Source organism: Rhinolophus sinicus, chromosome 17 (genome assembly GCF_057876585.1).
Source record: "Rhinolophus sinicus isolate RSI-liver-muscle chromosome 17, RSI-T2T, whole genome shotgun sequence".
NCBI classification, from domain to species: domain Eukaryota; kingdom Metazoa; phylum Chordata; class Mammalia; order Chiroptera; family Rhinolophidae; genus Rhinolophus; species Rhinolophus sinicus.
Genome location: NC_142517.1, coordinates 183,536,742 through 183,553,152, shown reverse-complemented (window position 1 = coordinate 183,553,152; position 16,411 = coordinate 183,536,742). Strand labels below are relative to the sequence as shown.

Below are 16,411 nucleotides of genomic sequence, written 5' to 3'. Positions count from 1 at the left end.
TGTGTGTGTGTTTCTTTTTATTATGTAATCAGCCTACTAGATCGGTCTTAGAGAACCAGTGGCTGATTTTGAATGGCCAGTAGGTGTCATTGTAGAATATATAATAGAGTTGAACAACTGAGTAGGAAATTAGCAAGTGATTTAACAAACACTAGTCAAAATTAAAATATAATAATAATTGGTTGATTATTTATACATCATTAGAATCTACTTTTCTGACACATTTCAGTATTGGAGCTGTTTACGGAATTTGAAACGATGGCTGTAAAGAAGTATAATTGTTTACTTGGACCTTTAAAGCTTGTTTTTAAATCTAGCTCTTAAGAACTTCACATGCAATAGATATAGTTTGATTGTTTTTCATACAGTTTTGGCATCTTATAGTAGTTTATTCAGTTCTAGAATGAGTAAGATTTTCAGCTTGACTAAACTTTATGATAGAGAAACCAGTGCTATATAATAAAAATAAATAAATAAAATGATAAAATATGGGCAGAAAGTCTCCAAACAAGTTACCAGCTGCACAAAATAGTACTTTGTTATTATTCTTTTAATGCAGGAACAGAAGTTTTGTCTTTCATTGTCTGTGGCTTCTTAGTTTTTTTGATGTCCAAAATAGCTTCTTTTTACATTTTTGTCTCCCAAGTAGACTGTGTACTTTCCTCAGGATGATGAACTGAACATTTGTCATTGTCTAAAATGTGACATAATGGATTCTGGAGGTAGTTGGCACAAAGTTCTGAAGGTGGCTTATAGGTGGTTGTGAGTAGCCCCTTACCTGCAGAGCCTTCTACTGAGCTGTTGTCATTTTGTAGCTTTGCTCCTTTTGCCTCCTTTTGATACAATGTTAAAAATAGAGTTGGACCTAATTCAGAAATTCTCCATGAAAGTGTAGTGTTGTTTTTTTTATATATATGAATAATCCAGGAGTTTTTTTAAAAAGGCACACACATATCCATTATATCATCTCCATTTCCCAGAATCTTAGTGGTAGGGGGAATGTGAAGGGAGGTAGTAGATATACATATTTTGAAGGAAAAAAAAATCCCCTAGATGATATGGTTCACCTCTGGCTTCCACTTTAGAATCATTGATCTACTTCAAGGCTTTCATACTTGTGTTGTAGTATGAACCAATAACAATAATTTTAGCTTGAGAAAAAGGGCTGTGAAATCTACCAATATTTTTATAGCTTGATAAATTTCCAATGTCTGGGATAGATTTTCTAGCCAGGGGCTAAAGTTGCCAGAAATAAAAATTGTGTTCAATGTCGTGATTTGGATTAGTTTTTACTTGGCACTTGGCTGCTTTCCATAAACCAAGTTAATTTCTTTCACAATTCAGACCTGTGCTAATTTGCACAGATATTTACTTATATCTTGTTCTCTTAATGTGTCTGAAAGCTGTCTAGTTCAAGAATCAAACTGGAATTGGAAAGTAAGAATTTGAAGTTTTATTGATTAAAGGTCTTTTTGCAATATTGCTGTGATACAAAGAAGATTTCTCTTTTCTGTAAACATTTACTCAAAAATATATAGTAAAACTTGGAATTGTGACTGTATTGATTTTGACACAAGTCCTGTTTAGAAATTCATGATTCATCTTTACGAATTTTAGACTTTCTGTTTGGGTATCTCTCTGCCACAGAGACAAATACAAGAAAAAATAAACGAGTAGACTTTAATTTTGGAGAAAGAAGTAAAAAGTTAATTATGTAATATATTAAGAGATGTGACATGTATGTATATGTGTGTCTGTGTATGTGTGTGTGTGTGTGTGTGTGTGTGTGTGTGTGTGTAATTATAGTCCTTTGCAGGTTTGAAATATAACTGCCAAAAAACTAGTCATAAAATATGGTTAAGTGGCACCAATTTACTGAATGGTATAGCATGGTTACAAAATACGTTGTTCTGTTGTAAAACGCTGAACTCTAAAAAATGCTGGAATCAAATTTATCTATCACCTTTGTCATTATGGACTCTTGACTCTTTTTTCAAATTGAAGTGCAATTGATGTAATCCTTGACTTTTGATAGTGCTTGAGTCTTACTTAATATAATCTTGTTAGCTACTAAGATTTGTCAATTTACCTCTTTAAATTCCTCCATATATTTTTTTGAAAATAGATGGAGTTGGATGCTGAGCAGGGAGTGAAACTTACGCTTTTTACATATTCTTTTGTATTGAGGCTTAAATTTTTTTTTATACTAGACTTTGTTTTTTAGCACAGTTTTAGGTTCACAGAAAAATTGAGTGGAAGGTACAGAGATTTCCCACATACACACTCCCCTCGACACATGCACAGCCTCCCTCATTATCAGGATCTCACTGAGTGGTACGTTTGTTATAACTGATGAACCTACATTGCTATGTCATTATCGCCCAAAGTCCATAGTTTACATTAGGTTTCACTCTTGGTGTTGTACGTTGTATGGGTTTGGACAAATGTATAATGACATGTAGCTACCATTATAGTACCATACAAAGGAGTGTTGAGACTTTTTAATCAGCATTTATTCCTTTTGTGGTTCTTTCTTTTTAAATAAAAAAGGAAGTGGGGAGGAGAGAGTATACTACTATTCTTTCAACTTTGTAAGATAATTGTAAAACTCATATAGTAGATATGAAGTGCTTGTCAAATCTAAAGTTAATGTGAATTTGCAGTTTGTCACAATACCTACTGTTTTATTGTTCGTGGGAAAAAAGCTAGAGGAAATGAATGTTTCTGTTCTTCAGGGTTCTGTTGTCAAAACTTTTCCTCATTCTATACCCTGTCCCTCTGATCTTATTTACTCAATTAGCATCTAAATTTGATGATTCTCAAATCTGTATCTCCAATGCAGAGATTTTTCTTGATCTCCAGTTCCTATTCTATAAATCTAACTGCCTGCTAGATGAGGATACCTGCAGGTCCCTCAAATGTGTCTAAAAGTTAATTCATGTTTTATCATCTGTACAATGTGCTTTAGCTGGAACCTGCTGTTATCTCTGACATTTTTATTCATACACCACTGATCTGAGCACTGCTAGGTTCTGTTGACTCCACCTTGTTACTGTTTCTTTAATTCTATTTATTTCTCTCAATTTTACAATGACTAGGAATAGTATGAAGAGTTAGGACCTAGAGACAGACTGTCTAGATTAGAATCACAGCTTTACCATTTATCGCCTCCATTTCTTTATCTTTAAAAACAGAGTTGTACCACCCAGCAGTTGTACTCTTGGGCATTTACACCAGAGAAATTGAAGCTTACAGTCACATAAAAATCTGTACATGCATGCTTATAGCAGCTTTATTCCTAATAGCCCCAAACTAGAAACAACCCAAATGATCTTTAACACGTGAATGGTTAAAGTGGGGCACATTTATAGCGTGGACTGCTATGCAGCAGTAAAAAAGAATGAGCTATTGATAAACATGCAACAATTTAGATGGGTCTTAAGTGGAAAAAGCCACTCTCAAAAGATTATCTACTGTATGATTTCATTTATATAACATTCTTTTTTTTTGTTTTAATTTTTATTGGGGAATATTGGGGAACAGTGTGTTTTCCAGGACGCATCAGCTCCAAGTCAAGGCATTATTTTCAGTGAGTGCAGCTCACTGACCCACGTGGAAATCGAACCAGTGACGCAGTGACGGTGTTACGAGCACTGTGCTCTAACCAACTGAGCCACCAGGCTGCCCCTATAACATTCTTGAAATAACAAAATTATAGAGATGAAAAGCAGATTAGAGGCTGCCAGGAGTTAGGGATCGGGGAGAGGGGAGTCGGTGACTGACTATAGGGGAGCCTCTTGGTGATAGAACACATCTGTATTTTGATTGTGGTGGTAGTTACACAAATCTACATATGTTATAAAGCTTTATAGAAACACACACACACATACGGACAAATGAATGCTTGTAAAACTGGTGATATCTGAATAACCTCTGTGGACTGTACTCTTGTCAGTTTCCTAATCTTAATATTTTACTATGGTTATACAAGACATTACCAGTAGGGGAAACTGGGCAAAGGGTGCATGGGACCTTCTGGCACATATTTTGGTAACTTCTTTTAAGTCTGTCTATAATTATTGCAAAATAAAGTTTTTTAAAAGGGTTATTATAAGGATTAAATGAGCAAATGAAAATTAAATGTAAGGTTTTTATTACAGTACTTGGTACATCACAAATACGTAATATTAATATAATAGTAGTGGTAGCAGCAGCAGCAGTAGTTCAGGTCTCTCACCTCTTGGAGGCCTCTCACTAGGACCATTCCAGTGTGTTCTTATTGGTCCCCTTGTCCTCAGTCTTTCCTCTCTCCAGTCCACTGTACAGTGCAAACAGCGCTCTTTCTAAAGTGCCTACTACTTCACACAATGTACTTTCATACATTAATTTCTCTTTTTTAATCAGAGTGGAATGAAGCATTGGAGTCAGCATGACCTCCGGGATACTGTAATAGATGAATCAAAGATAAAAACAAAAATCTCAAGTGAGTTTTCTCACCTTCAATAAACTATTAAGTATTGTTATTTTAAAGTTAATTTGTTTGGTGATGCTGCCTAACACAGCACCCCAAAACTTAATGACGTAGGACAAAAAGATTTATTATTTTTCATGATTCTGTAGGCTGGCGGAGAAGTTCCTCTGCTGGTTTCACGTGGCTGTCTCATGCAGCTGAGTCTAGCTGGAGAGTTGACTGAGTTGGAAGGTCCAAGATGTATATCCTCACGTACATGTATGCATTTGGTGCTGGCTGTCCATTATCAAAGATATGTTTGCAGTGTTCTCAGTGTGGCTTCTCGTCCTCTCGTAGACTAGTGTGGCATCCTTACATGGCATTCTCAGGGCAGCCTTCTGGAAAGGTGAAGGTAGAAGCTGCAAGGCTTCTTTGAGACTTAGGCTTTTGAACTTATATGATGTAATGGCCCTTCCACATTCTGTTGGAAGGACCTCTGTCTCAGTCAGTTCAGGCTTCCACAGCCTGGGTGGCTTAAACAACAAACATTTTTTTCCTCCCAGTTCTGAAGGCTGGGAAGTCCAAAATCAAGGTGCCAGAAAATTGTGTGTCAGTGGAGGGTCCACCTCATGGTACAGAGATGGCTGTCTTCTCACTGTCAACACATGACAAAAGGGGTGTGAGAGCTCACTGGGGTCTCTTTTTATAAGGGTACTAATTTAGGAAAGCTCCAACCTTATGACCTAATGACCTCCCAAAGGCCCCACCTCCATCACATTGGGTGTTAGTATGTCAATATATGAATTCTGGGGAGATGCATAAAAAGTTCATAACAATACAGATAGAGCGGATTATTTTCCATTTTCTTAATGTAAGGATGAAAATCCAAAAAATGAAACTCACTATAAGAATTTGTGAAAAGTTTTGCTGAGACTTAATACGTAAAAATAAAAAGACAAGTACAAAAGACATTAAACGGCAAGCTACTAGGTAGCACAGATTCAAAATCTTCTCAAAGTAGAATAGTCTGCATAATATGTGGGAGAATCAGCATTTATCTGGTTGTGCTAAGACAGTGTTTCCTGAAAATTTGTAGGAGGGTAATCTGTAGAAAGGTCACTGGTTTTTCATTTGAAAAGGTGTAAACCTAACCTTATTTTTATATGATTTGGTCTTGCTGGTCACAGTTTTATAAGCCACATTACTTTTCTAGAACATGACTCCCAGATGTTGGCAAGAAATTACAATACTGTATTATGAAATCTTGTCAGTGTACTAAACTACAAACACCCCCCCCCCCCCCCCCCCCCCCACTGAACTATAGTGGTGGCGTACCTTCACAGAATACAAATTCTTTGGTCACTACTTGCTTGCTTCCTACTCTACCCCCATTTCAGGGAAATATCTATCACTTCATCAGCATTAAATTGAAGAATCGCTGAGTGGCTGTTGGTATCTGAGACCACAGATTTGTTGCTGGAGTCTGTGTCTTACATTATTAGTCAGAAATTATGTTTGACTGTTAGAAACAGAGATAAGAAATAAACATTGCTTACAAAAGATAGTAGTTGACTTCTTTGTCTTTGTCTTGTGAAAAAACATTTGGAAAGTGGCCGTATGGGACTCAGATGACAACTTCATGGAGTTGTCGAGGACCCAGTCTCCTTCTGTCTTTTTTTTTTTTAATTTAAATTTATTGGGGTGACAATTGTTAGTAAAATTACATAGATTTCAGGTGTACCATTCTGTATTACATCATCTATAAATCCCATTGTGTGTTCATCACCCAGAGTCAGTTCTCCTTCCATCACCATATATTTGATCCCCCTTACCCTCATCTCCCACCCCGCACCCCTTAACCCCCTTACCCTCTGGTAACCACTAAACTATTGTCTGTGTCTATGAGTACCTTCTGTCTTTTTCCTTTGCCATCCTTAGCATGTGGCTTCCATTTTCACAATCGGAATGGTTGCTGGATATCCGGCCATCACATCCATGTTCAAGGCATAAGGAAGGAGGAAGAAAGGCAGAGGCCAAAAAGGGCACACCTCTCATCTTTTAAGAACTGCTTCTAGAATTCCCCATACAGTATTTCCTTTGATCTCATTGATCAGAACTTAGTCATTTGGCAATACTTAGCTGTAAGTAAAGTTCAGAAATGGCCTTTAGCTGAGCATATAGACTAGATCAGTGGGGGGGTGGCGGGTGGTCAGGGTGGAGACCTCTATTAAATGGGAACTAGTGGTCTCTGCTGTACTTGCTCCCTGTCTTCTGTGCTGTCTGCTGCTGACTGCCCCGCTGTTGCTAAGCCCTTTCTTCAATAAACATGAATTATTTGCTAAGCCCTGTTAAGAACTAGAAATACAAACACAACTGAGAAATACTCCCTGCCCTAGAGAAGTTGTGGTTTAATAATAGGACTAATAAACTGTATACAGGTTTCTGAGAAAAGAAGGTATTGAATACTGTTAGACTACGTAGTTACCACTATGATTCTGCCTACCCCATCAATTTATAAGGGGCTTAAGATGGAGAGGAGGAGGTGACCCCTTTACAAGAGCAATATTAGTGGGAAAAAATCAACTTCCTAAGAGGAAGATATAAGGTCTATTTCCCTTCCCTAAAAGCCTAGAGAAAGAGGTCCTAAAAAAAAAAATCACTCATAATGTTTTATGTGAATTTAAGAAGAGAGACTTGGAAACATTTGTATCCAGGATGGGGCAGAAGCTATTTAACCAGAGAAATGTGGCATGAAGTAGTGATGTTCATGAATGATATATATATTAAATTTATTGGGGTGACAATTGTTAGTAAAATTACATAGATTTCAGGTGTACAATTCTGTATTATATCATCTATAAATCCCATTGTGTGTTCACCACCCAGAGTCAGTTCTCCTTCCATCACAATAATTTGATCCTGAATGATACTTTGATATCTGCAGCAACTGTGATTTGATGCGAAAATGCCTGTAATATCTGTTGGCGACCAAATCATAGAAAATACTGTCGTTTTTTTTGTTTTGCCTACATTCATAATTGAGTGAAATGATAAATTTTTGTTAGGGATTAGTAAAAAGAATGATATAATATTCTTCCCGTCAAAGCATATGATTTTTATTCACAGATCCCTGGGAATCTATGGATTCTAGGTTGAGAACTAGTGAGTGATGGTGAAAAAAAGGGCTTTGAATGGATACACGGTTATATGCTAAGAAAAAGCATACTAGAGGAGGTGACTGTTGATCTGAGTCTTGGAAGAAGAGTAGGGCAGTTAGGCTAGAGGGTAGTTGAAAGGCATTCCAGAGGGGAGAGAAGTTCAAGAAAAGGCAGGGAGGTGTGAGACGATCTGGCATATCATGGAACTTAGATTAACATTGGTGCGGGGAAGTCGGTATTGAGCCAAGGAATAATCCTGCTGACAGGGTTCTTCTGTTCATGAGCATATTGAACAAGTCCTGGTTGCAGAGCCTGTCTAGCCAACCATAGATCTGTGCTCTGATCATCTCTTCTCAGGAGCAGTGAGCAGCCAGCTACAACTTCTTGGATGTCTGCCTATTGGGAGGATTTCCCTCTTCTCCTGTCCTGCAGGGCCACCTCTGTGCAGGGGTAATGCCAGCATATCATGTGGAACCATGTGTAAACCAGGCCAGAGTTTTTATTTTTTTCTTTGATTATAGGGAACTCTACAAGATCATAGATTAATAGAGAGTTGATACTTAGTAGACACATGTGTGATGGGTGTCGGAACCATTTGTTTTTAAGGCTTATTTATGCTTTTAGAGCCTGCTCTAACCTCATTCTGTATATTTAACCATTGTAGTCGGGATTAGCTGCTTATGTAGCGGTAATAATCAACCTTCAAATAATGGCTTAAAATTTAAAAAAAGATTTGTTTATTCTTATGTAAAATCTGCTGCAAGTCTGAGTAACTCCAGGGCAGCTGTTTTCTATATGATGGGTCAGCATTTCATCTCTATATTTATCTCTGCTTCTTTTATCATAGTGGCAAGGGAAGTACAGGCTGGAGAGTGCATACTGGTAATTAAATGCTTCTACAGAAATCATTTCTGTTCATTGCTCAAAGCAAGTCATGAGATCACATCTGACTTAAAGAAGGTAGAGAAGTATAGTTCTCCCATGTGCCCTGAAGGAGAAGAAAAGCTTATATTTTATATACAATATCACTTCCACTTAATGATGGAAAGCTGGTAGCACATTCAGCTTTATGTAAGAGCTTGGTGGGTCAGAACGTCCACTTCTTAAGGGTAGATCAGGTCACATGGTCACTTGGTGTTCCTCCACCAGGGCTCAAAGCCAAGCAAGGGCCTCCTTCTCAAAAGTAGAATAATCATCGCAGTACAGGGTATAGCTTTATTCTAAATCACTTGCCCTTTCCCTGACTATCAAACAGAGGCAATTTTGTTCCCCAGGGGAAGTCGTCTATTATTTCCTGTTTTCTGGAAGACTTTGTACAAGACTGGTGTTTCCTCCTTAATTGTTTGGAAGAATTGACTGATGAAACCATCTGCACTTGAGATTTTTTTTTTTGGAAAGATTTTTAATAACATTTCATTTTTTTAATAGTTTTGGGGCTATTTGGAGATTCTATATCTTTCAGTGTTGGTAATTTGTATTTTTTAAGATGTGTTCATTTCATGCTAATTGTCACATTTATTAGCACAAAGTTTATTACATTATTCTGTTTCTGATATCTAAAAATTCCGTTTTCTGCTTTTCCTTAATCAGTATTATTAGGGGTTTATCAGTTTTATTAATCTTTTCAAGAACCAACTTTTGGCTTTGTTGATTTTTTTCCCCTCTGTTGTGTGCTTGTTTCATTCATTTGCTGTTTTCTCTAGCTTTTTTTTTTGTTTTTTTCTGTTTTTAAAAAAATATTTATTTTTTCAGTTACAGTTGACATTCTATATTATTTTATATTAGTTTCAGGTATACAGCATAGTGGTTAGACATTTATATAATTTATTCAGTAACCCCCTGCCCCACTTGTCTAGTACCCACCTGTTACTATATACCAGGGATGCCAAAAAAATGTATACACATTTTAAGAGATGTTATGTATGTGTTACTTTTTGAAGTTGAATTGAATTATGGTAGCAACATATAGTATGCCATTTGCTCAAAAGATTGTGTTAATCAAATGAATGCTAGCGACATCATGCAACAGGCAGGACAGTCAAAATGCCAGAAGCATGGTTGTCGTTCAAGGAGCGCAAGACCATTTTGAAGTGGTATTTGAAATTCGAGAATGTTGTGGAAGTACAATGACAGTGGCGGTGTGAGCATGTAACAGAACATCAGCACGCCTAACAATAACACGCATCCGTGATACGTTTGAGACGCATGGTATCATGTGTGATGTGCACAAGGGAAGATCCAGGAGACCTCGCACGGCAACAGGTCCTGCGGCTTCTGCTGTGGTGTCGGAACAGTTAACACGCTCGCCACAGAAGTCTACCCAACAGTATTTGCCGTCATCAGACGTGTCTGGACGCTGATGTAACCACTTTGAGCACCTCTTGTAATTGCAGAAGTCAAACGTGATTTGTATTCGTCTCTTGTTATTGGTATATATTGAGTATTACAATTTTAGTACAGTTTTTTTTCTTTCTTAAAATGTGTATACATTTTTTTGTCACCCTCTGTATACCATGTTTCCCTGAAAATAAGACCTAGCCGGACCATCAGCTCTAATGCGTCTTTTGGAGCAAAAATTAATATAAGACCCGGTCTTATTTTAATATAGTATAGTATGCCATTTGGTCTTATATGGTCTTATATTAAAATAAGACCCGGTCTTGTATTATATTATGTAAGACCTGGTCTTATATTATATTAAAATAAGACCGGGTCATATTAATTTTTGCTCCAAAAGATGCAGTAGAGCTGATGGTGTGGCTAGGACTTATTTTCGGGGAAACATGGTAGTTGTTGCAACATTACTGACCATATTCTCTAGAAGCTTGAACCATTGATTTTTTTCAGCTTCTCTGCTAATACAGGAAGTCTTAGCTGAAACTCATGCATATAGGATCTATGTCTTTGCTTTATACATGCAAAGTGCGCACTTCCCTGCATATGCAATTAAATGCTGTAGCTGCTTCTCACAAGTTTTAATGTTATATCTTCCTTGGCATTGAGTTCAATATACAGAGGGTGCCAAAAAAATGTATACACATTTAAGAAAGGAAAAAATTATTAAGGTTGTAATACTCAATATATACTGATAACAAAACATGAATAAAGTCACATTTAACTTCTCCAATTACAAGCGGTGCTCAAAGTGGTTACCATCCCCCAAAAAAGAATAAAGTCCCGTTCCCCATCGCCAATAAAAATCTTAAAAAAACACACAAAAAAAACAGATAGCTTTTAAAAAAAAAAAAAAGTGGTTACCGTCAGTGTCTAGACACTTCTGATGACGGCAAACTACTGCTTGAGCAACGTTGACCAAAGTGTCCACTTGTATACAGTTTTTTGGCACTCCCAGTATTTACTACTTTCAGTTTTGATTTCTCATTTGACCCATAGATTATTTAGAAGTATAATTTCAAATTTCCAGTAGTTGATGTTTTTCTAGTTTTTTATTAATTATTGTTGTTTTTATTAATGATCTCTAGCTTACTTATGTTGTGGTTGGAGAACATACTCTGAATGGCATTATGATTTTTGAACTGTGTTGAGGCTTTTGTGTCCCAGTATGTGGTCAGTTTTGGTAAGTGTTTCATGCACACGTGAAAAGAATGTGAATTTTTTGTTGTTGTTGCTGGGTACGATGTTATGTGTAGGTCCTTTATGTCAGGGTTTAATTGCATTGTTCAGATCTTACTGGTTATTGGTTGCTTTTTCTATTAACTTCAGAGAGAGGTGCACTAAGGTCTCTGACTATGATTAAGGATTTGTCTATTCCTCCTTTTAATTCTGAAAATTTTTGCTTTACATGTTTTGAGATTATTTTGGGGTATATACAAGTTTATGATTATAGTATCTCCCTATTTGATCCGTTTATCACTATGTGATATTCCTTTTATCTATAATAATTTGCCTTAAATTCTACTTTCTCTGATATTAGCAGACTATATCAATTTTCTTTTATGTGTATACTAGTGTTGCGTGGTATATTTTTTCCATCCTCTACTTTCAGTCTTTCTGTGTAGTTAAGTTTAAAGTATATCTCTTAAAGAAGTGTGCTTGTTTGTTTAATCCAGTCTGACAAGCTGTCTTTTACTTGGAATTTTTTGTCCATGTATTATAATACTATTACTGATATAGTTGTGTTTATCTTTGGAGGCTTACTGTTATTTGTTATTTAGCCCACGTTGTTTTGTTTTTTTTCTTTCTTGCCTGCTTTTACATTAGTTAAATATTTTTCTCTAATCATTTTATTGGTGTATGTTACCAGTACTACACTGTTTTTATTACCATAGCTTTGCAGCAAGTTTTGAAATCAGTAAGTCTGAGTCCTTGGTTTGTTCTTCATTTTCAAGATTGTTTTGGCTGTTCAGGGTCCCTTAAGCTTCTGTATGAATTTTAGGATGGATTTTTCTAGCTCTATAAAAAGTCATTGGGGTTTTGATAGGGATTGCATTGAATCTGTTTTATAGATTGCTTTGGGTGGTACTGACATCTTAACAATATTAAATCTTCCAGTCCATGAACATTGGATGAGTTTTCATTTATTTAGTTTCTTTCATCAATGTTTTATAGTTTTTATTGCACTAGTCTTTTGCCTTCTTGGTTAATTTCTAAGTATTTTAAATTGATTTTGTAATTTCTTTTTCATATTGTTGATTTTCAGTGTATAGAAATGCAACTGATTTTTGTGTATTGACTTTGATCCTGCTACTTTTGAATTCACTTTTTAGTTCTAACAGGTTGTGTGTGTGTGTGTGTGTGTGTGTGTGTGTTTGTGTGTGTGTGTGAGATCTGTAATGTGAGGTTTTCTACTTATAAGATCATATAATGTACAAACATGATTTTGTTTTTCTTTTCAATTGGGATGCCTTTTATTCTTTTTCTTGCTCATTTACTTTGGCTACAACTTCCAGTACTATGTTGAATAGAAGTGGTGAAAGCAGGCATGCTTTCCTTGCTCCTGATCTTAGAGAAAAGTCTTTCAGTCTTTCACCATTGTGTATGATGTTTTCTGGGTTTCTCATATGTGGCTTTTATCATGTTGAGATAGTTTCTTTCTAGTCCAAGTTGTTGGGATTTTTTGTTTGTTTGTTTGCTTTTTTACTGTTTTTATCATAAAGAGGTGCTTTTTTTCCTGCGTCATTTGAGATGTTCATGTGTGTTCTCTTTATTCTAGTAATGTGCTATATTACGTTTTTTGTTGTTGAACCATCCTTGCATTCTGTGGGGAATCCCCACTTGGTTATGGTATATAATCCTTTTAATATGCTGCTGAATTCTTTTTGCTAGTATTTTATTGAGGATTTTTATGTCATTGTTCATAAGGGATATTGGTGTGTAGTTTCCTTTCATTTTTTCCTTTTTTAATAGTGTCTTTGTCTTACTTTGGTATCAGGGTAATGCTGGTCTTATAGAATGAGTTAGGAAGTGTTTGTTTGTCTTCAGTTTTTAGGAAAAGTTTGAAAATGATTGGTATTAGTTCTTCTTTAAATGTTTGGTGGTATTCACCAGTGAAGGCATCAGGTTCCGGGCTTTTTTTGTCTGAAGGTTTTTGATTACTGATTCAATCACATTACTAGTTATAGGTCTATTCAGATTTTCTATTTCTTCCTGATTTAGTCTTTGTAAGTTTTGTGTTATCAAATTTGTTGGCATACAATGTTCATAATACACTCTTTATAACCCTTTTTATTTCTGTAGAATCAGTAGTAATGTCCCCATTTCATTTCTGATTTTAGTAATTTCTGTTTTCTCTCTTTTTTTAGTCCATCTAATGTTTTATCAACTTTGTTGACCTTTTCAAAGAATCAGTTCTTGGTTTTGTTTATTTTCTCTATTGTTTTCTAGTCTCTATTTCATTCATCTCTGCTCTAATCTTTATTTCCATCCTTCTGCTAGCTTTGGGTTCAGTTTATTCTTCTTGTTCTAGCTCCTTAAGTTGTGAAGTTAGGTTGTTGATTTGAGAGCTTTCTTGTTTTTTAATGTAAGCATTTATAGTTAAGCATTTTTCCCTGTCACCACTTTCACTGCATCCCATAAGTTTTGGTATATTGTGTTTTTATTTTCATTTGGCTCTAAGTATTTTCTAATTTCCTCTGTGATTTCTTCTTTGACCCATTGGCTGTTTAAAAGTATGTTGTTTAATTTCCACAGTTTTGTGATTTTTCCAGGGTTTTTTCTTTTTGCTGTTGATTTTTAACTTCATCCCATTGTGGTAACAGAAGATACTGTGTATAATATCTATCTTCTTAAATCTATGAGAATTTTTAGCCTAACATGTGGTCTATCCTGAAAAATGGCCCATGTGCACTTCACAGGAATGTATATGCTGTTTTTGTCTTGTTTCCTTATAATTATTGGTCATATTTTTGTCACTTTGCATATTTAGTAATTTTTTATTGTGTGCCAGACTTTGTATATGACAAACCATAGAGGCTCCAGACCGTGTTACTTTCCTGACAGGGTTCCCATTTCTTTCTTTCTGTTCCTCAAATAGGTGAGGGGCTAATTACTTCCAATAAATCGAGGATTGAGCTGTTTAAAGCTGTGTTAAAGTTTAATAAAACTCAATTTTCTTATTATTTGTCCTGTTGGGTTGTTTTATTTTGTTTTGCTTTCTTAAATTGAAAGCCTAGTGAGTATCGGTATCCTTAACCCTGAAAGATTGTTAGAGACCCATCTCTACAGAGCTGCCCAATGTAGCTCTCAAGTCGGCTTGCCTGCACTGCTTCAAAATCTGTCAGTTGCCTTGGGTTCAAAATTCCCAAGGTACAAAAAGATGGCCATTGCACCTTCCTAAAGTGTTACTAGTTTCTTGTATATGTTTCCAGAGATACTATGTTAGTTCTTTTCAAGTTTTTAAGTTTTTTCCCCCACTGCAGAACTTCTCATGAAATAAAAATCTCCCAATATATGATAGCCCCAATATATGAGAGAAAGTCAGCTGCTATGGTTGGAGTAAGAGGTCCTGACATATCTTCAGTTTGGAAAATATTGGAAACTTTGTAATGACAATACAATAATTCCAAGAATGTTTTATTGTAGTATTCTTTGTATTTAAAAAATAAGATTAATGAACATTTTAAAATGGTAATTTTCTTATGGTGTTTTAGATTTAAAGTTGTCATACAGTTTTAAATAAGAGAGAGCATAATGTGGTCAGCAACTACATGAAAAAAGTTAATAATTTGTGAGAAAAGTATACTTTTAGCAATTTGAAAAGGATTCTCTCTGATCAAAACTTTTAACATATTTTTGTGCCAGAAATTTAAGTAATAGCATTTTCTGTGTTCTTTTTAAAAATGAAAAAAAAATTCAGTTCTGTGACACTCATCCAAAATGATTTTATAGTCATTGATACTTATTTAAGTTTGGTTTTATACTGCATATTACAGTTTTAATGAGTGTGTGTGTGTGTGTGTGTGTGAGAGAGAGAGAGAGAGAGAGAGAGAGAGAGAGAGAGAGAGAGAGAGATCATTGTATAGTGTTTCAAAAGTTAGATTCATAGAATTTTTGACTGGAAAGCTTAATTTTATAGATTATCCAAGTGAGGCTCCAGAAAATTTAAGTAACCTGCTCATTGTCTTACAGATAATTAATGGCTAATTTGAAACTGAAAATCAGACTTCCGTTCTCCAAATCTAACGTTTTTTAAATTTGGTGTGATAATGATGCACCAAGTATATACTGGTTATAAAATTTTTGAATCATTAGTTATTTTTTAAGTTAGATAAACTATATTATAAATATCTTGTCAAAGTTGCTCTTTCTCCTTTGTATTACGTTTTTGCAAATGTTATTTCTCAATATTTCAAAGTTTTTTTATTTTCATTTTTTATAGAGTTGGAAAATATTTAAGTCTCAACAAATGAATTCCACACTTGAACTCTGCCGCATTCCTGTGCCACCTCCTCCTTTAGAAAACTGATCTTAGAACAGAGGTAAAAATTATGAATTTAACTTTTTAAAGGCTACAGAATGATTTTCCCATGCAGTTAGACAATCTTTGGTGGGTAGCTTAAAATTAAACACTTTTACCTAGGAGACTTGAAATAATCACATCTTAATTAATGCCTTTAGATTTTACTTTTAAAAGTGTTTCCTTTTCAATAGCTGTGTATTTGAACCTTTTTGTTGCCTAAACTTTAGTTATTGATTTATCAGATTACTCAGCATAACGATATTACTTAGCTACATTGAGGTCAGTGCAAGAGAATTGCTGAGATGGTGTGTAGGTCCTGTATCTGCTGCACAGCAGGGGAGGCGTACTGAGCACTGGAAATGTAGCTCCTGCAACTAAGGAATTGAATCTTTACATTTTACTTTATTTAAATTTAAATTTAAGTAACCACTTGTAGCTAATGGCTACTATATTGGACAGTGTAGCTCTAGATTTTTCCTTAGGGAACTTGGTATTTACAACAACAGACCATTTTAAGTATTTAAGTTTCAGACTTATACCTTGAAATAGCTAAGTAGTTGTTGACCTAGTTTGAAAATTTGCAGTAGTACAATCATTTTTGCTATGTTGTCCTGATACTTATATAGCTTTGTTTTCAATAATGTTGGACCACCAGAAACCCTTAAGAACAGGTATCATAATTAGTTTTGCTTGCTGATGTGTTAACTTATTTAATTGAAAAAAAAACACAAAAAAACTTTGACATAGGTATTTCTATTAGCCCCATTTTATAAATGAGTAATTTGAGACCACAGGTTAGCTAAGTAACTTTCCCAAGGACACATAGCTTGTAGGGTCATAGAGCTGGAATTCGAACTCAGGCAGGCTAGAGCCAGAGCCCATACT

The 16,411-nt window shown here is 35.4% G+C and overlaps 1 protein-coding gene across 17 annotated transcripts in view; it reads left to right on the top strand.

Moving 5' to 3' along the window:
- HYCC2 (hyccin PI4KA lipid kinase complex subunit 2) overlaps window positions 1-16,411 on the top strand; it is a 68,546-nt gene that overhangs the window by 1,948 nt on the left and 50,187 nt on the right. For 9 of the 17 annotated variants that reach the window (XM_019726777.3, XM_074339840.2, XM_019726780.2 and 6 more), the window contains one exon: window positions 15,446-15,545. The gene's annotated coding sequence lies outside the window, so the exon portion shown is untranslated. Of the gene's footprint in view, window positions 1-4,404; window positions 4,484-7,965; window positions 8,059-15,445; window positions 15,546-16,411 lie in introns of all 17 variants that reach the window. The other 8 variants (XM_074339831.2, XM_074339796.2, XM_074339826.2 and 5 more) reach the window with 2 other exon arrangements.